This window comes from Macrobrachium nipponense, chromosome 8, assembly GCF_015104395.2.
Source record: "Macrobrachium nipponense isolate FS-2020 chromosome 8, ASM1510439v2, whole genome shotgun sequence".
NCBI classification, from domain to species: Eukaryota; Metazoa; Arthropoda; class Malacostraca; order Decapoda; family Palaemonidae; genus Macrobrachium; species Macrobrachium nipponense.
The window spans coordinates 105,390,740-105,411,534 of record NC_087203.1 but is presented as its reverse complement, the minus strand read 5'-3'; the positions used below and the strand labels follow the sequence as shown (position 1 = coordinate 105,411,534).

At 33.6% G+C, this 20,795-nt stretch overlaps 1 long non-coding RNA gene across 1 annotated transcript; it reads right to left on the bottom strand.

Annotated features, from left to right (window-relative positions):
* Positions 1-3,286: 3,286 nt before the first annotated feature.
* LOC135222934 (uncharacterized) lies at positions 3,287-20,715 on the bottom strand. The gene is made up of 2 exons (XR_010316394.1): positions 20,309-20,715; positions 3,287-20,069 (listed from the first exon to the last, which is right to left on the bottom strand). It is a non-coding gene; the product is annotated as an uncharacterized LOC135222934 (long non-coding RNA).
* Between the last annotated feature and the right edge of the window lie 80 nt (positions 20,716-20,795).

Sequence of the window (20,795 nt, the reverse complement as noted above, 5' to 3'; positions counted from 1 at the left end):
GCTGCTTTTTCCTTACATTTATGTATGCTAAGCTAATTAATGTTTTTTTCCTATGACATTATTTGGGTGTTTGTCTCAGTAAAGCTGTTTTACAGGACACTTAAGAATTTCTGGCTGCCCAATGTGTGAACTTTCCCCATTAAATTTCCAAAAGGACTGTTACTTCAATTAACAATACTTTCTTCGCGCCGAAAATCGTCGAAAAATCTCCGAAAATGAGGTGCAAGGTCTTACATTACAATGGCCCTGACTAAAGCCCATTCCTAGCACTCAATTGTCTTGAATCTTGACAAATGCCAAAAAGAGAATATGGAAGCAAAATTTCAGTTTATTTAAAAATTCCCAATGGATCAAATAGAGACAGAATCTGAGGTATAATTCAAGTTGACTCCTACCTAGGGATGAGGTTTTTTATTGGCCCTTGGTTTGAATTTTCGTTTAGGTCAAGAGGAAGATTTTATTTACAGATCTCAATAGTCCATTTAGTAATACTGTAGTGAAGCTATCAAGATTTAATGTCATTTTTGGGAGTAGTAGTTATAGGAAAAGAAATGAAACCCAACATATTATCTGAGTATGAATGGCATAAAATTGTAGTTTTTCATTTTGCAAATATTACCCATAAATACCTTTGTAAAAATAAGATTGGAAAAATAAAGGAAAAGGATGAAGCCAGGATGTACCTCATGAACTGTTAACAATTGCAATTTGGCTGACATAGGTAAACTAGATGAAATCTTGAAAAACACACTGGGGAGTACAAAAGTACTGTTTACATAAATAGCAAAACACTTTTTACCCACAGGTTGGGTTTGTGAACACAAATGAATTTGAAGAATAGTCAACTTTCATCCAGACCCAGTGATGTAAAGTCCCATGGTCTTTAAAGGGGTTTCCTAATTAACTGAATACTAGTGGTAGCTAGAAACAAATTTCTTAAATGCTTTAGATTAGACAAATGCCAGCCATATCTTAAACAAACTAAGCTTCCCAGATTAGTCCAGGGGGCTAATAATTCAGACTTATTCCTTGGACTGATGGAAAACCAAACACCTAACCTTCATAACCTACACCTAGTATAATTACGATAATGGTCAAGTATGTGGAAGATCTAGCAGGAATCTGATGTAAATAAACTCGTGTAGAAATTTTCATCTAGTTTCTTAATCTGTCAGTGTAGAAAATTTCATCTAGTTTCTTTCTCTCTGATGATGAGGACAGTAGTTCTTGTAAAGCTTAAGGATTATAAGCACATTTTTAACAGTATACAAACTAAGACTGATGCACAAAAAAAGGGTCATATCTTGTACTCATCTTTAAAGAATAGAATAGTTCTCTACCGTCTTCATAAATTAGCATTGAACACACTGCACAAATAGTCAACTGCTTCAGTAATCTAAAAGCTTACAGATGAAATCAGATTACAAAAAATGTTACCTCAGATTAAAAACCTTCATGAACACGTTAGAATTTATTAGATGCCAGGACATCTACATACTTCATTTTCTTCACTGGATGTTGTTGACATTTGTTGTGACTCCTCAAAATTTACTGTTACTATCAGGTAAGCAGTAATTTCATTGTCCTTTCATATATTTTTGGCTTTATTGATACATTTGGCTGTCAGTTTTTCTTTCATTGTTTTTGGTAGTGAAACATAACATAACTTTTAAGTAGATGTTTTATTCCATTCTTCTAAACCTGTCTTTTTAATTTTCCCACTTTTTAGAATCCTTTGATAGTATGGTACTGAATTAAAGACATCATAGATATTTTCCATGATGGCAAGCCCTTTTGTAGCATGTGTACAGATGACTCAGGCTTTACAAATGAGCTAGTGAGGACGCTTGACCCAGCTAGTGGAAAAATGTAATGACATCACCAGAAGAAAGAAAAACAGTTCATGCAGTTATCATGTTTGCTATAACAAATTCAATGTTACTATAAAAATAACAAGTCATACCATTTTAGGCTCTTCCATAAACCTTTCCCGACCAACCCCCCAGCAAGAACTACAAAGTAGTTTGTAGGCTTACTCGCTGAGCAAGTGACAATTTAGATGAAGTTGAAAGATTTTAGGTCTACTAAACCACATCTATTAAACTTGATGGCAATTCAAAATTGGCCACCTCACACCAATGTACAAGCACATACCCACTAGTAGTGTTCTACACAGTTAATTTCCGTGATACTATTTTCCACCGAGAAAAATTTTACAAATAGTACAGGTTGAAAATTATAATCAATTACCTTTTTCTATGTTGAAAAGTACTATCCATTTCTGACCATCACATGAATTTCTGGATATTAATATAGGCAGTCCCCGGGTTACGACGGTCTCGGCTTACGACGCTTTTTAATTATATTCATCAGACATTATTTCCAGGGTTACGACGCCTACAACGCTCATCTGGCAGATGAAATATGACACCAAAAATGCAAAATAATCAATATTTGAAGGTTTTTTTATGAAAAATGCCATAAGAATGCAGTTTACAGAGTTTTCAATGCACCCAAAGCATTAAAAGTAAGGTTTTCTTAGGATTTTTGACGATGTTCCGGCTTACGACGCGTCTCAAGAACGGAACCCCCGTCGTAACCCGGGGACTGCCTGTATTGATTTATGGTACTGTACTTCACAGGTAAGAGAAAAAATATCAAGCATTACCATGCAAAGCCTTAGTTTGGCATCTTTGTTGTAAGGGAGCTATATGAATTAGACCAAAATGATTGTGTTGAAAAAGATGACTGCAACCATATTCATGGGCAATAACTTGACCTTTGACCTGATGTCATGGCAAGTGTGTTTTGGGTACACTCCAGGAAACACTTTCCTAGTAGCCAAAGTATACTCTTTCAAAACAACCACTGTAATTTTAAGCAATTACATCCCCCACCCTCATGGGCTCTTGCTCTATAATGCATTGTTTTATTCAGCATGCAAACCTGTAACTTCAACATAAAGAACCCTGGTAACAGAATCAACGCCAGTTAACTCGCAAATGCCTTAATAACAAGCAGAGGAGTACAGGAGTTATCAGATTGCTTTGTATGGGAGGTGTATACGAGAGTCCGATTTTAAAAATGACAATTTACGGCTTCTGGTTGCCTGGTAAAAAAAAAAAATAAGCCTTCTCACATGGGCCTATAGAACTACTAGGTCAAAAGAAACTACGTATCCAACAGACAAAGATCTTTTCTTTTCATGCCATGCTGACTGATTCAGTGAAAGTTTGTTTTCAATTCAATGGATATGGTAAGGTTACTATGTTTAAAAATAAATAAATAGAACAAATAAAATTTTATTTCAATATACATTATTAGAGAATATCACTTACATATTGCAGTATGTATTATGTAGAAGAGCATTCCAACCATAAATTTGTAATCTACAGATCACATGAGTTCTGTGTACTTAAAGGAATCGAAGAAATCAACACCTAAATGTGGTGTACAAAATATTTGAGGGTTTCCTTAACATTACACACCTAATGTTTCCATAACATGAAACTATTTTGAAGTGAAGTATGAAGAATTATTTCAAACACTACTAAAAACTGACTATGAAAAATTAGAGCATTGTAGAATACTGTAACCATGTGTTGATACAAGAAACCATTACAGCACACAAGTTATGACATTTTTTTATTGCAAGTGTGCAAAAAAATAGACCCTTACAAAAGATAAGGAAACAAGAGGGGTTAAAGTACACCTTGTGTATACATCGAGTGATGTTTGAGGTGCATTCTGGTGGTGTAACGCTCGTTTCAACTGCTTGTCATTAGAATTTGGATGTTCTTGGTATAAAATAGGTATACTTACGCACCATATTGCCAGTTTGATGTTACCAAAAATTTGAATACAATGCTCTATTAGAAATAAGAGTGATTGCTTCAGCCATTCATTTTCAGTAATTTCAGTTTTACTCTATGATTTTTATTCCCATATCTACTATCATATAGAGGCCACTTTCATTTCTAAACTGACTGTACAATTAGTATTACAAAGTGTCTGAATAATTTAAATCTCCTGATTAGAGTGATTGTTTATACTTTATACACTCGCTTTTATGTGGATCTTATGAATCTAATTTAAAGATACTTCTCATGCAGTGTAAAACGTAGATTTGAATGTCCAAAAAATGTGTAAATCACGTGAGTCACGAAATGGACAACTTACATTTGTACACACCACATTATAAAGCATAATAAAAATATGTAAAAATTTTTCTTCATGAACAATCAGTAGAAATTTTTATAAAATTTTACTATAAAATATGAACAATACTGAGTTTTGCATATTTCATGGAGATGGTCATACAAAGTAGTCTATCCTAGACAACTAGTAGTTCATCGACAATATACATATATAAAAATTATTTACAGAAATGGCAAGTATGAAATTCGACAGGTACAGTGACAATAATTTATACAAGTAATCTTAGCTACAAACCACAAAAATTCCATTTACTAGTAAAAAAATTATAGTGACTATAAAATACAACAGCTACATTCTAAATAGATCTATAGATATTTTACTTTAATCCATAAACTGTATATTACACTGAAAAATGCTAAGCACTAAAACACCTATAGTAGAAAAGAATGTCAGTCAATGACACATTAACGAAGCAGTATTACACCATTGGAATGTTAACAATTAAGTACAATACCAGCAGTAAATGAATATAATGTAGTAAATAGTGCTCTTTATCATACAATATCATGGATGTTATGCAATAATCATAGTAGTTCACAAATTCAATATCACATAACTGATGAACATGTAAAATATGAATAGTTTTACTTATACACCTTAGATGATGAAAGTTCATGTTTCCAAAACTTATCAAAAACTAAACTCACTTCAAAGGTACAAGGGACATCATAGCTTAAAGGGTATCACTGCTTAAAAGATATCTTAATGTAAAGCTGCAAGTTCATTACATTTTAATATAAAAAAATTCATGAAAAAATTAATATTTTCCATTCCACAGACAAAACCTAAAATGACATTATAAAATAAAATTTTACATATACTTACCAAGTAATTACATAGCTAGAAACTATTAGCTATGTAATTACTACTTGGTAAGTTACTTATGTAAAATTTCTTTTTTACTGAAGCCTTAAGCAGTTGGACAAACAAACAGTGTTCAGTCAACAGTTAGAACAATTAACAAGTACAATTTCAGTTGGAAGAACCATCAGACTCATTCTCCGACTCTGCCCCAGGAGCTAATAGAAAGCTTATGTGAAAGAGAACCCGAGTAAATCTTATAATTTTGATTGGTTCATATGAATCACAAAATACATCTCTTACACTTAATATTCCCACTTGCCCCAAAGGTTAAAAAACTGTTTATCATCCACACTGTTGGATCTGGGATCTACAAGCAGTATACTCACATCTTGTTTATGGTGATACTCAACATATAAAAATGTGTCCTGAATACAACTGTCCTTTTATGATCAGGCCTATGATGAATGTCTTGTCTTGACAGAGTCCGACCTGACCATCCAACTTTGTCCTGAATGTGATATTCAGGCTGGATCCTGGTAAAATGACCCTGACCAACTCTTTGTCTTTATGTTAGTATTCTTTATGCTAGAACTAACTGCTCCTTCATCTCTCTCAATAGTGTACCCACCAGCAAGAGAGACTAGGCTTGAAACCCAGGTGAGGCAGTTATCAGTCAACACTCCACTAAAACCATTATGCCATACTGACCTAAGCAATATGTCAACCACCTGAAGTAGTTCCTAAATAGAGTTGAAAAAATGGAGAAGAGAGTAAAAGCAGACACAAACTGTCAGTTCATCAAAATATATTTGCACTATATCATAGATAAAAATTGGAGGATCTCACCATAGTAATCCTCACTTCACAGCTGTGGAAAAATTCATCATATATTTTCTTGAAGGCAAGTCATGTATTGCTTGCTTAAGCACCAGAGGGGACAAGACCACCTAACCAGAAAAGCAAAAGCAGTTGAGCCTGAACATTAATCCCACTTATTCAGAATTTTAGGTAAAAATTGGTGTAATACATGTTACTTACTTCCATCCCATCTTGTGCTGACACTGGACATCACCTGATACTATAACCTATTTAGTCTTACCCTCCTAAAAGTTGTACTGTTTCACTTGTTTAAACATTAATTTACAACTTGTTTTGCTTATCCAACTTGGCATTTAGGCTTTCTCAAAGTACAAAGTTTGGAATCCACTTACACACCTTTCATATATTATCTACTCTAAAACCCTTTGAACTGTCTTTAGTTTTCAACTACATAGAGATGCTTATAATTAACAGGATTAACCTACAGAAGAACCATTATATAAAAGCAGTCTGAGATGATGAAGTAACAATGTCAAAGGAAGAAAAAAACAGTACAAATGTCACTCACAAAATTAAAGCAACTACGGATGAGGGTTTTATTCACTTGAACTAGCATATAATTTCAGCATTTAAAGATCCACTTTTCTAATTTTGGCACAAATACAAAATAAGTGAGAGCTAAACTGGTGAATTGAAGAATAATTCTTTTAAGGAATAATCACAGTTCCAACAAATGGCTAACTTAACTTAAGGTTAATAAACAACAGTTCTCTATTCAAGCAAAAGAAAGATATGAAGAGGAACAGTCATTTACAGGACAAACACCTTCCAAAACACTGATGCACTAGTGAAGCTAAGTTGCAAAATCATCTAGTATACCATGTACGTACTTACACTAAAATCTCAATATATGGCAAACTCAGACATGATGAAATTAATTATACAGTGACCTTGCTCAGACCAAGAAGCATCTCCAACACCACTATTTAACAGTCTCTCTCTCTCTTTCTCTCGCTGAAATCATTGTTAACAAGTGTGTACATGTTAGTGTGTGTTTAAACATATTTCACATGTTTCAGTGTAAATATTGTGTCCAATAATTTATAACTGCATAAAGTAATAAGAAATAAGTAAAAAACATGCAGTACTGCAAAGAACATCAGTTCCACAATATGTACAAGAACAATAAATAATTAAAACATCAACTGATAGTTCCATGGGATACCAAGAAAAAATTGTGTTAGTAATTTTAAAATACTTTTAATCAAACTTCCCGCAAAATGCCAAACATTAATTGGAAAACTAAGAAAAAGTATCCCATCAAATGAATAAAATATGATTATGCTTAAAATTCTCCAGCATGAAATAACTAAGAGCATCTAAGAACCCAAAGAATGAGCTATAAAGTTTTACCCACATAAGCAAAGAATGTGGAAAGGAGTCAACTCAGACTAGTTTGTCTGCTTATGAGCACGCAAGACTATTGGCTAACAGACATTTCCTTTTTGTTATTTACATGAAATTAAAATGTTCATGACTGTTACAGCAACAAAAAGGGATAACCTAAACAATCAATGTGTGATGAAAATATGAGATTAAGATATTTCCTATATAAAGTTGTGCTTTAAAATAAGAGAGATCAAGTGAGAGAGAATTCACTAGAAAATGAACACTTCTATTTTAACGACCCAGCCTCAACTCCATAACTGTTGCTGTAAAGAGGTTTTAGTCTAATGTATGGCAGTTAATTTAAATGGAACAATAAATAAAACAAATGTTTAATAATATTAAAGTTCCTATTCCCAGTCTTCAAATGATAGTTTTCAACATTTTTCAATGGAAGACAAAGAGCAAAATTAGAGAGAATAAAGAACAGGTTAACACACAATACTTTGGCCTATAGACTGCACACCTTAAGCATTAGTTTAATCTTAAATCCCATGGTAATAGTTACAATGAAAGCTTCTAGGAAAATCTTTGTGCTTAAGGATGAAAAACAGATAAATTCAAGAATACCTTTGCAATAAAGCTGTGTCTAAAAAGAAAAATTGAATTCCAAGAAATGACTGAAGTAACTCTTTGAAAGTAGCCTTTCTATTAATGGAGGATAGAACCTTCCTAAATTCAAGACTAATCATAAGAAAATCAAATGAAAAATGTAAGTGTTATTTGAATAAATTTTCAGTGATTAGTCTTGGAAAAGTTTTGGTAACTGAGAGAAACATTCTATTGAAAAAACGAAAATGCTTGACAGCAAGAAAGCCTTCTTAAAATTACCTGTTTTAATACAGAGATTAATGACTTATTGCTTACAGTTTTTCTTTATAAAAACAAAGCTAGCAGCAAAGCTACATCATTATTTCACATATCTAACAAGCAGGTTTTTCTTATTTTTTAAGTGTTTCATTAAATATAAAATCACTTACAGTTTAAGTGTCTAACATTAAAGGAAAAAGCTTTGATACAAATACTATGCCAATGGATACCTTACAAACTTTAAGCATCTTTGTAAATAGCTTTAGTTCTATCTGCCATAGAAACAAAATACTTTATATTACTTTCATATTACATTTTACAGTCAAATATAAATCATGTCTACTACAGTTCTTCATATGATGGGGAGTACTGTACTTTCTGATGCAACTCATAAAAAAAGTCTTTTAATGTGATGATGGAGGGCACTACAATGACCTCTAATGAAAGAACAAATCTCAACACCATCTGCCTTTTAACAAGTTAAAATGTCACAAGTCACTGTGAATCAAATGAATTTGTTTACAGACTGGGTATGAGAGGCAATAATACTGTAATCTTGTAATCTAAAACACTAAACCAAAAGAAATTATTCATCTTCAGTTTTCAAAAATTTGTAAAATCTTCCAAACTTTTATGGCAAAACAGTCTTACTAACTGTAATGCTGCAATTCTTTTTGCTAAATTTTCCTTTTTCTCCTTGGACATGAAAAGAACTCCATACAACTGAACATCTTTGGTCCTGAGGAGTTTCCAAATACCTTGTCCTTATTATTAACTAAAAACAAATTTTCAGCATTCTTTTCACAATTCAGTCTTCTTCATATTCAGTTTTTCCCTTCCTTATATAGGGTAGCTTTTCACAACTCAGTACGTTTTATGATTTCTTTCATTTATATGACTCAATCTTTCAGTTCTGTGGCTATTACGTACTATAAAACCTAATGCCGATACCAAAAGACCAAAGCTCAATCACTGCTATCCAGTTTCTATCTTTATTATGCTCTTTCAAGTTTCTGAAAAGTTGATTTTCAAGTACATGACATCCAAACAATCCATTTCTGTCAGCCCAAGTGAATAGAAGACAAAATTAAGTTTGTTTGCTCTTTATATTTGCTTGCTATCTGATCTACGGCACTTTATCCAAGGTAACCTTCAAAACTGAAGCGTGCTTTGCCACCCCCAACTAAGTTCATGTTATCTCTGAATTGTTAAATTTGTGGCAATCACTGCAAAAATTTATCTTTATGGTTTGAATAGTAAAGCACGGTACTTGATCTACTATACAGATTTTAAAGCAACTGTTAGTACTGCAGATACACAACATGATGCTGTTTTCACTCCCCCAAATTAAAATCTAAGTATCAAAGATGTATGTTCTACCAGATTTGGAACCTGCTACTTAATAATGTAACCTAGTTAAACAAGTCCTCCAGCGAGTTCTTTGGTCTTACGTAATACTGTATTTATGACATTGATTACTGTACTACTTGACAATTCAAGGTGTTAACTCCAACTAATAGCTTACTTTTCACAGCACTTATTTCAACTTGGTCGTCTGGTTAAACTACCTAATTAATAATACAGTGGACCCCCCGTATTCGCGTTCTCCAGATTTGCGGACTCACACATTCAGGGATTTCTCTCGGGAACTTTTCCCCACATTATTCACGGAAAATTAGTATATTCACGGTATTTTTCTAAGAAATATCCTCAAATTCTTGTTTTTTTTTATCAATTTCATCATAAATGCACTTTTTGTGATAAAAGTATAAAAATTTTTGGTGGGTTTTTCTTGAGTTTTAACTAACAAAATAGGCTGTTTTTGGCGTTTTTTATAGGGGTTCCAACTATTCGCGGGTTCTAACTATTCACAAGGGGTCTAGTATGCATCCCCCGCAAATCTGGAGGGACCACTGTAATAATAATATTTCACAGCACTTAAATAACCTAAATGTAACTATAATGTTTAACACTGTTAGCAAGGTTTTGATACCAGTACTGTATCATTCAGACTGTTGGTCCTACCATTAGTCAACTGTGTGTGTTGATGTCATGAACATCCTGAAATCACTTAAAATTATTGTTTAATCTTTTCCTCAAAACTATATTAAAGATTTAGATAATCTGGTTTCATGTTTTTCCATCTTTTGAAAGATTTTTTATATCCAGACTTCTGGTTTACCACTTAATTTTTAACTTCCTGAGTCAGAGTGTACTACGCATTAGGTAGCATACCAAACATTGCCATTCTGCTGAGCTGCTGTGAAGTTACACTTTCCTATAATATCTTTTGTTCCCTTTATAGTATAATTCTGGAAATGTTTTCCTGACAACAATGGAAAAGTGCCATGCTCCCATGGTATAGTATACATCCTGTACTTTAGCTGCTAGTTATTTATTCACAATTTATCTTTAGTCTTCTGTGAATTCAATTTTAGTAAAGGATAGTTGTTTAAATCTAATAACCTTTTGGCTTTCCCCATGAAAAATTATGCATATTAAAATAAAATATAATAATGGTGACCTTTGTACATTTTTGTCATGTGAGATCTAAATTACACTATACTCTTGTGAAGTATCACTACAGTCCTCATCTCCAAAACTGGAATCACTGCGTTTATTAACTTAATGTAGCACAAGACCATATCACCAGCTTCCTGTCACTTCTCTAACCTTCAATATTCATAATACTAATAGTTAACCTGAGAGTTCTTCAAGAACTTGTACAGCATTTTTCACATCATTTGAAGACACCGAACATGAAATAAATTGAAAAACAATCAGTGATGTATCACAGAGATGTACTATCCTGTTTGCATGCCATTAAACAACTACAAAACACTAAATTGTTTAAACTTAATTACAGTAAATAGAAATTGTGACTACATGGAAAATACAGCATAATCTGTAGTGATTCATTTAAAGGTCCTTAGAACAGTGGTTTTGACTGTGACTTAACAGTGGTCCAAAACTAGAGGTAGATTTTTATTATTACGCTAGAAAGTGGGATTCACAGGAATAAATCTTCAAACTGACAAATCATTCAATACTAACAGTCAGAACTACAGTAAAAAAAATTTTATATTACGATTATAGCCTATTTATATGACCTCAAGAAAAAACTTCATTAAGCCTAAATAACATTCGACTGTAAAGATGTGTGCTTAAATGACATTTCAAATAAATAACAGGTACAACCACTTTCTACAGTAAGTACATTCACAAATGAAAGACAACATTAGAATGGAATAAACAGAATACAAACAAGAACGAATTCAGGATGCTTAGTCAATCTGAAGTCCCTACTCACATTTACATATAAAATTTTTCTTGTTAACCTAATTACCACTGCCACTTTTTATGAACTATTTGCTCCTATTCCAACACATGGAAAACCAGAGCAAATGGTTTCTTTACACCATTGCAAATTCTGCAAGGTCACTTGCACAGTTTCACAAATTTACCCTTTGGGATGACAGTTATCCAAAATCTAACCCCTGAGTCACTTATAATGCCATAATGCATCAGATTTGTCATTTTTCAGCATACCAGTTTGACATTTTCTTGTGTTTGATCAATATTTAAGAACAAAATACAGTAAAGTACAATAAAATACAAGAATTTTTCTTGAAAATGTTATCAGCATTAGCATCATATCTTGAATAGCAACATCACAGACAGTGAATAAATGGAAATCATTCTTCACAGCCCTGGCTTTGGGACAGAGAGAACCAATGATGACCTTGTGATTGAAATGGTAACATTAGTTGGAGAGATGTTTACAACCAACAATAACATAAAAAGGCACAAACAATTTTCAGAGAATCAGTATCAATGCTATCTTTGAGAAACACAAATCAACATAAAAGTTTTAATCAATTTGTTTTTCATAGCTAACAAACTTTCGGTCTTAACAATAGGATAATCTTCTTGTAAAAGCTGGAAACTGGTTAAAAATGACAAATTTTTAATCAATTGTAAAGTAAGGAATCTGTGGCATCTGACAACTCATGCGTACGTGAGGTGGAAGCTGGTCACCGACCAGGTATTAAGGGCAAGAATCTTTCATATCTTGCTAATAAAAATGGATTAGTTTACAAACACATATAGCATACCCTTTTTGTTTGTCTGTATGGTGCTTTTACGTGGCATGGAACCAGTGGTTCCATGCAACGGGACCAATGGCTTTATGTGACTTCCGAACCATATCGAGAAAGAACTTCTACCACCAGAAATACACATCTCTCACTCCTCAATGGAATGGCTGAGAATCGAACCCGCGACCACCGAGGTGGGACGCCAACACCATACCAACCAATAAGTAAAATAACGAAGTGTGAAAATTAAACCTTCAAGTTCAGTAAAGCTATCTAACTGATTCACCAGAGCATATCACTTTGGTACAAAGAAAGATGACTGATTAATGGTTACTACAAAATCAAAGAAATGTCCTTTTTAGAAGGAAAATATTTTTCTTGAAACATTTCCCAATCTCTAATCCTCATCATTTTAGCATCTGATTAACTAATCAAAACCACTGACAAAACATAAACAAGTAAATTTACCAATGAGAAAAAGATAAGATGTGATGAAGAAAATCAGAATCAACCTACCAACTGAAAGCTTTTTCTAGAACCCCAAACACATCATGAATCTGTTGATCTAAAATACTGCCACAATTCAATACTAAAACAATAACAGAAACAGTACCAAAAGTAATGAAAATTCTGCTATAATTTCTTTAGCAGAGGAAAAAACAAGCAAGCAAACAACTAGAAAGGGCAAATAGATATGGCAAACATCAACCAGAGCAAATGCATTTCAATCACAAATGCTTAACCATTTTCAACACTGCCATCAGGCATATATTCAATGAATTTAATGATTACGTAGTGCTTCAAGGGTTATATATTATTAGGTGCTGTGATAAAATTATCAGCTAGGCTGTTAAATTTAAAATAATGTCGTTTCCACAAGAAACAGACTTATAAATCGAGTCCCTGGTTTCAAAAGCTACTGACAAACCATCAAGAAATTAATGATTAATAACTGACATTGCTACCCAGATATTTTGCATCATTTCAGTGTTCTTTCATAAATATTATTATGCAACTGAAACATTTACTCAAAATGTATATTATTCGTACATTCTCCCTCAACCTGCAGGAAGCTTGTCTATTCTTACAAAACAATCCTGGATTTACATCGAGGCTCAGATCTAATCTAAATTGTAATCAATTGTTCTATGGAACAAGTAAATCACTTCATTTCTCCATATTTCCTTTTTTTTTCTTTTTTACATAACCTTACTAACAAGCAAGCTCCTTTTTTTAATGAATGGGAACCAGTCATAACATATTCCTTTGAAATCTTTATAAAAGGCAACAGTGGTAATAGACTTAATTTGTCGAACACTGTAAGAATTCTAGCATCACAGAAGTTCTTAATACTGAGTTATTATATACACATTCATACAGCTTCCCACTGAAGAGCTTACCTAGTAAGTCAATTAAAACTAATTTATCAGTAAATTTATGATGAGGTAAACTGGTCATGTAAAAATTACAAGAAAACTGAAAATAATTACATGAAAATGGTTATAATTCATAAACTTTAAGCAGGCAACAGGCAGCCAGCATTAACCACAGCCTCCCTTCCTGGGAGGCACTGATGAAGCCTATAAAATGGTCCTTTAAGTGCTGTGTCTGTCTACTGTTACCTGCCACAAATTGTTCAATCATTTCACATTCATTTTCAGGACCTCAGACAGCTTAACCTGTAATGCTGGGATTATTCTAAACAGTTGACTTCTTTAGACTGTGAGGACACTGCCTTCCTACTGATCTGGTATCATCAATATAGCAAATTTTCCCATACAAGAAAAGCTCCTATAAGATATCACATTTCATAGCACAAGAACAAACATGTCCTTTACAAATGACATTGTTCTTAACTGCAATCACCATTGGCACTGACTCTTACGGCCAATAACAGACAAACAGCACTTGCCATGTCGCTCACTATAATATCTATAGTAACATATCTTCACTGTCTAACCATACCACAGATTTTGAAAGTTCTTAAAAAAATAGCTTACCATATTCAGGTATAACAAGAACTCAATACAAGTTTTTCTTTCTACCATGAAGGCATAAAATTTCATATGATGAATTCTAAAAGTTTTGAACAATCAAATAAGTAGACAAAATGAACCTGAGTAAAAGAAGAGGCTTTTAATCACAGTAATAAAGATAACCATCAGAGCCAGTTACTATTCTCACTTCAGAACTCCAAAATTTTATAATATGTGCTCAATATCCCAGTATATTGAAGAGCTGCCTACAGAATTTTCAAGAGGTCCATAAATACATATAGTCTAACATGTAATATGCATAGAAGTTGAAGGGTAGTGTGAACCTTTTAATACCATCAAGATATTTCTTAATACGGTAGATATATCAACAATTTACATATGGTTTTATTTGTTACAGATGGAAAAATTAGCGAACATTTAAACTGATGGAAACTGAAGCAGAATACCAGCAAAATTCACTAAAGAAGATACACTCCATTAAAAAATGGGGGAGGAACTAGTGTTTTAATGCAAGTCCACATTCTTTGTCATCTGATATATCAAATTTGCATGAAAGGAATGGTGGATTTGTCATGCAAAGAACTGTGAACTACTTGATACATTAAAAAAGAATGACGGCACAAGTGCTGTATCATATGAACACTTGCATCTGTCAAAGTGTATCTCTTCAAAGAAAGACAAGATAGCTCCAAAAATGAACAAGAAAGCTCCAAAAATAAGCTATCACACATTTACTGCACACTGTAGTTTCTGGGGACTGATCACATAGGGCACCGGTAGAGATGAGCAACATTGTTGATCTTCTGATAAGATGAAAATTTCTCTTCAGGTTTTCCTTGGAGTTAGAGATAAGATAAGATTTCAGAGAGTCTCAAGACAAAACCATCACTATTTAAAATAATTTCTGATGTATAGTAAGGGCCATGAGAGAGACAAACTGGTTTCCTCATACAATGTACAGGTTACTCTTAAAACGACTGTGAAGTTCACTTGTTCACTTTGCAGATGCAAAAAATCCTTATGTAGATACTCTAGGTACAAAATCTTATAATAAGACTCCACAAGCTTTAATGAGAACTAAAAAGGCTACTTACTACAAGAGGAGTATCTAACTTGGGGAAAGGACCTTGCAAGAAGGAATGCTGATTCATAAACTTTAACACACTGCACGCAACAGAAAGAATAATGATACCAAATGATACAATGTACATATATCACCAACCACTGAAGATTGCTCAATTTGCCTAGGAAAGAACAGTGTAGAGCACATTGGGTGAGTAGCCTCTTGGTGGGATAAATGTCGAAAACATTGCCTTGGATAACCTGTAAACATGGAGTTAAAAGCACTGCTAGCTCCTGGTGCCGGACTGGCACTTTCAGTGGTACAGAGGGTTGGGATGTTTTGGAACTAGTCATTACATCAAATACTTATACAACCCTGACTTTTTCCATGGGTGAGGAAAGCCCTTTGAAAAGGAAAATGGCAAACAGTAAAAGTTGTAATGTTTCTGGTTACTAATATACAAGAGATGAAACATCAGTCTTCCTGAACTGGGTTAATAATTTTGTATGCTTTGATAATTCTCAATTAATAAGCTATGCCAGAAGAGAAGGAGCTTCTGTAAATAACTGTTTTAAGGAAACAATTATATTAAATACATGAATGCAATTGCACATTGTCCCAAGTGTTCAGAATATCTGATCAAAAATAAAACTCAGGTAGGTGCCTCTCTCAGTGCAATGATAAATTAAAGTAATCATAATGTCTCCCATGGCCCCAAAATATTTTTGGATAGATGTGAATTTTGCCCTTGCTGTTGACAGTTGTTACTTGAAGCTAGTAAATGCCATAGCAAGTGAGGGAAGTTGTGATGCAGATACTATCATTCTCTACCATGTATCGAACATAGCCCTGACTGCTAAAAAGGTCCTAAATTTGCACATTAGGGGATGTCTGTTTTTATGACACACAAGTGTATTGAAAAACACTGCTGAAACCCAGATGTTGAATTGCTCTTGAGGGGACTCTACAACCCAAATAATTAAGGTTTTACTACTATGTGAATGACAAAGTTCATGCATGGAATTAATGGCCCCAAGATCCAATGCCAGATCAAAGAGTGGCATCTGTGTACCAAATAGTGGCTCTCAGGAAAACTAATGTCAGCAGGTCATTCAAGAAATAATACCTACAATTGATGGTGCATTTGTTTCTGTTGTCCTGCAAGCTAGACACTACAGTTCTTTTAAAGTTGGTCTAAAATCAATTACTTGATTTATTTTGGTAAGGCACCAGGGCAGTGAAAAAAATGAGTGCCAAATGAGCAAGCTGAATGGAATTTGGCTCAAGATATAAAAGCCTAGTACCTGTATTCACTGACCAATCTGGATTTTAAGTTGATCTTCAAATGTTTGAACTTTATTATTTCTTTTCTTTACCTAACTGGGGATTCCGTAACTTAAGTTAAATTCAATACCTCCAAGACAATTTCTTCTAATTTGTCTTCTTTCCCATCGTGTTCCCCAATTACTGATAATGGAAATTTAACCAAGGCTATCACTTCAATGTTACATGTTCAGAGATTTAAAATTTGCATTTTACATACCATATGGTTCAAAAGGATACTTCTGCAAAATAATTTGGCATATTTCTGAGATGTCTTCAATTCAATTGTCATCTGATGTTATTAATGCTTTTAGTTGGACTATTTTCTCCCTGTGTGGAGTACTACTTCTATCATCCTTTGGAAACCAATTACGATGTTACCCAATATCTCAACAATATCTCTTCCAAATTATGACTTCTCTCTTTTTTTTTCATATGTACTATTTTAGTAACTGTTAAATTCAGGACCAAGAAATCCTCTGGCTTTCAGGTATCCCTTTCAGTCCATCTTCTTGTCAGCACATTCTGTAAAAATCAGTAATCCTCAGACTGTACAACTCAGTTACAGTTTTCTCCTTCTACAGCCAAGCTTTAGAATTCTTCCTACTAATTTTTTTTAGGATTAGCAGGTTTTTCTTTTAAAAAGAAGTCTATCACTTTCTAAATAATTGGGGCCTATCATTCACCTTCTTTTTATTATTTCTCACATCTTTGGATCTAGATCAAAGCAAGTCTCTAAGGAACTTGGAGTCAGTAAGGGCATTTGTCAAATTTGTCAGTAAAAAAATATCTGCCAAAACCTACTATGAAATGCACTATTCAAGACAGTATACACAGCTTGAGGTGGCTCATTAAGAACAGGACCCAAATTAGCAAGAAGAAGAAGAAGAAGAAGAAGAAGAAGAAAATTTTTTATAATATAACTGAGTCTTTATACAAACCCATCAACCATATATTTTTCATTGCATGTCCCAGATTCAAGTCTGTCTCACAGACTTGAGAAGAAAGGTAATCTCCAGATAAATGCATCACCTAGATCCTCACCTACCATCAGACTACACTTCATGAATAGTCTGTAAATGAGGTTGCAAAACAGTTGGGCTGGAAGGATGGAAATCATCGTATAATTGATGGGTTTTAAATAAAAAGCAAGTCTGTTTTATCACAATCCCAAGCAAGAATCTACTTCTGGGGGGAAGACTTTGTTGCTGAATATGCCAAGAGTGTTTGTACAGACTATACCTGTAGAAACCAAGAGAGCATTAGGAGACTTTTATGAATCACAGAAAGGTGGTTGGCTCACAAACCATGTAAGTGTAAAGCAAGGCAATTGTACCTGATAAGTATGTCCTGGATTGGAACATGAAGGAACTCACCATTTATTGAGATTTAGATGTTAGTAAGAAAAGAAGTCCATTCAGAGCACATATCAGGGGAGGCTAGACTAACAGAACTAGTACAGCAGCTACTGTACATGAGGTCTAGGTCCTCATCAAAAAATGACACAGGCACACCAGGCCTTCTCTGGAAGACCTCTGAAAGTCTGTTAACGCATTGCTAAAAAACACAACGCATACAGAAAAAACCTCAACTCTACTGATAGGTACAAAAATTAGAAGGCAAAAAAAAAAGCCTGTACCATACACAGCATCCAGAATTTAGTTTACATGAAAATTCTGGTAAACAGGATATAGTAAGTAATGAAGGGACTGGCACATACCAGATGAAAATATGACATGCATATTAGGGAATAATTAAGGCAAAATAAAAAAAAAATACACAACTGATACTCTTACAAAAAGCATAAGTAAAATTTATTACTAAATAAAAAAACATCCTAACAGGTGACAAAGAAACATCACAGAAAACTCCACCAAGGACCATCGCTTTCTCTTTTGCTCTTAACTAATAACATAGTAAAGTATCAGAGGATAGCAAGAATGAAAACCAGGCTCTAACTAGTTATGTATCAAGTAGCTAGTTTGAATAGCACTAAACACTAAAAATCCAACATAAAAGCTTCAGAAAAAAGTAGTGAAATAAACCTTAGAATATTACTAACAAATGAAAACAGGAGAAATTACCAAGATAAATGACTAAGTAACTAACACATTTGTGCCACGAAGCCAATGATCCAGAAGTTGGCACCAGCAACATGTAAGTACATACATAGCTGCTAAGAGTACTAATTTTAAGGAAAGACATGAAAGAGGATGGAAGAGGAAGATGAATAAGCTAATGAATAAAAGTATGGTTAGAATTTAAAAAATTATCCTGCCTAGATGACATACAGAATAAAAAAAAAGTGAGTCAGTCCAATACATACTCAAGGGTATAGGTGGTGCATAGATCATGAGACTACCATTCTTTTTCTGTCTAATATATGACAAAAGAAAGGTGAATCTGGGAACATAATACATATACGCACAAATACACATACACACACACATTGCACTAAGTGTGATCAGTAGCTGGTTAGGCAACCATCAAAAAAAGCAAGACACCATCTCATCCCAAAAGGGTTTTTTGAAACTAGATGGGCAATATTGTACCTGGTACCATCCTACCCGAGGGGGACAAGAGCAAATGCTTCTGAAAAGATATACATACAATATACATACATACATCACAAAACAAAAATTATAACGCATATTTCACCATTAAATGGGGTTACGTTTGAATTATTTTGCAGGTGCCTATATATTAATTACCTGTGCTCACACGAATAAATAAAATCTATTACAAGTTATGCTTGTCGTCTGGTACTTACTTCTATTCATTATGAACAAAAATTTATGATAGCAAAATAAGCTTAACTTAATGACTAGAAAATGCAAAATTATATGAAAAAATACCTTGCTTTTATACCAACTATACTTGACTTTTCAAGTATTAGCACTGAATTTCAGCATCCTATTGCTTTGCCACTTTTTTCCACACTCACCCCTCTCTTTATCATAAAAGGAGATTATTCTCTGTACTGAACTTGAAACAGAGGAAAAAAGCACTAGACATACACTAGAAATCACCAAAGATAAGCTTATTCCTCATTCATTTAATACAAAGTACGTAGATATAAGCAGTACATTATATTCATAAAAATATAAAATGTAAAATAAAGCCTCTTCATTTCATAACAATGGCTCATCAAAATAAAAAGAATCCCATTTCTTGCTATGTGAGATATCAAGTCTTAGGTATTACAACAAAGCAATGTAAAAAATATCTTCAGAATAAGAGATGGAAACAGAAATAAAATACCTTAACTAAATGTGATCCCCTTATACACAACCTTGCAAGTGTTGATCCCATTTACTGTACTGCCATCTGAACAACCATTTGCTTGTTCACCTTCAAATTTTATACAAATGGCATAGATTTCCTGGATATGATTCCACCTATACATGTGCTTTGGAGTCTTTTATTTCCCTGATTCCTTGCAAGATTCTCTTAATGTGTCCGATTTTTGTAATTCCGAGTTCCTTGAGATCTCTGAAAAGTAAGGTAGAATATGTTGATAATTCTATTAAATACAGAAAACAAATTCACAAACTCAATTCAAATAATCAATTACGACTCTCCTGACTACATGGCTCTCAGTGAAAAAACTAACAATTTGAGACATGAATTTACATAAATATGCTCTTTTTGATTATTATTAATTTGTACTTTTACATTACATAAAAAGGAGAGAGAGAGAGAGAGAGAGAGAGAGAGAGAAAACAACATACCTTCTCTCCAAATTTAGCAGTTCAGATCCACGTATGTCATGCCCAATGAATGACTCCCTATACTCAGTGAGATGCAATCCATCCAGCCAAGCAGCAACATCATCAGGGCCCCAGTCCTTGACCTCTCTTTCCAATCCTCCCTTTCGTAAATCTCTTTTTAGCTTGATTTTGAAGAGTCCCTTCGAGTGGACAGGCTTACGCTCACCCTACATTCATGAGTGTTAACGTGAGAGAACAATGCTTACTGAAAATTATTCAAATAACATGACTGTTCTTTTGTTCGTCCTTAAGTTATACTACTATTGTTCTAAATCTCAATATATTCACTATCAATACTATGCATATAAATTAATAATACCTCTGAAATTTTCATATACAACTATTTTCATATACAACTAATTCTGTAAAACAGAAGCCTGTTTTCTTTAGGCCCAAAAATTTTTATTTTTCATGTTTCACATGTTTCAGTTACGATAAGACAATCAAC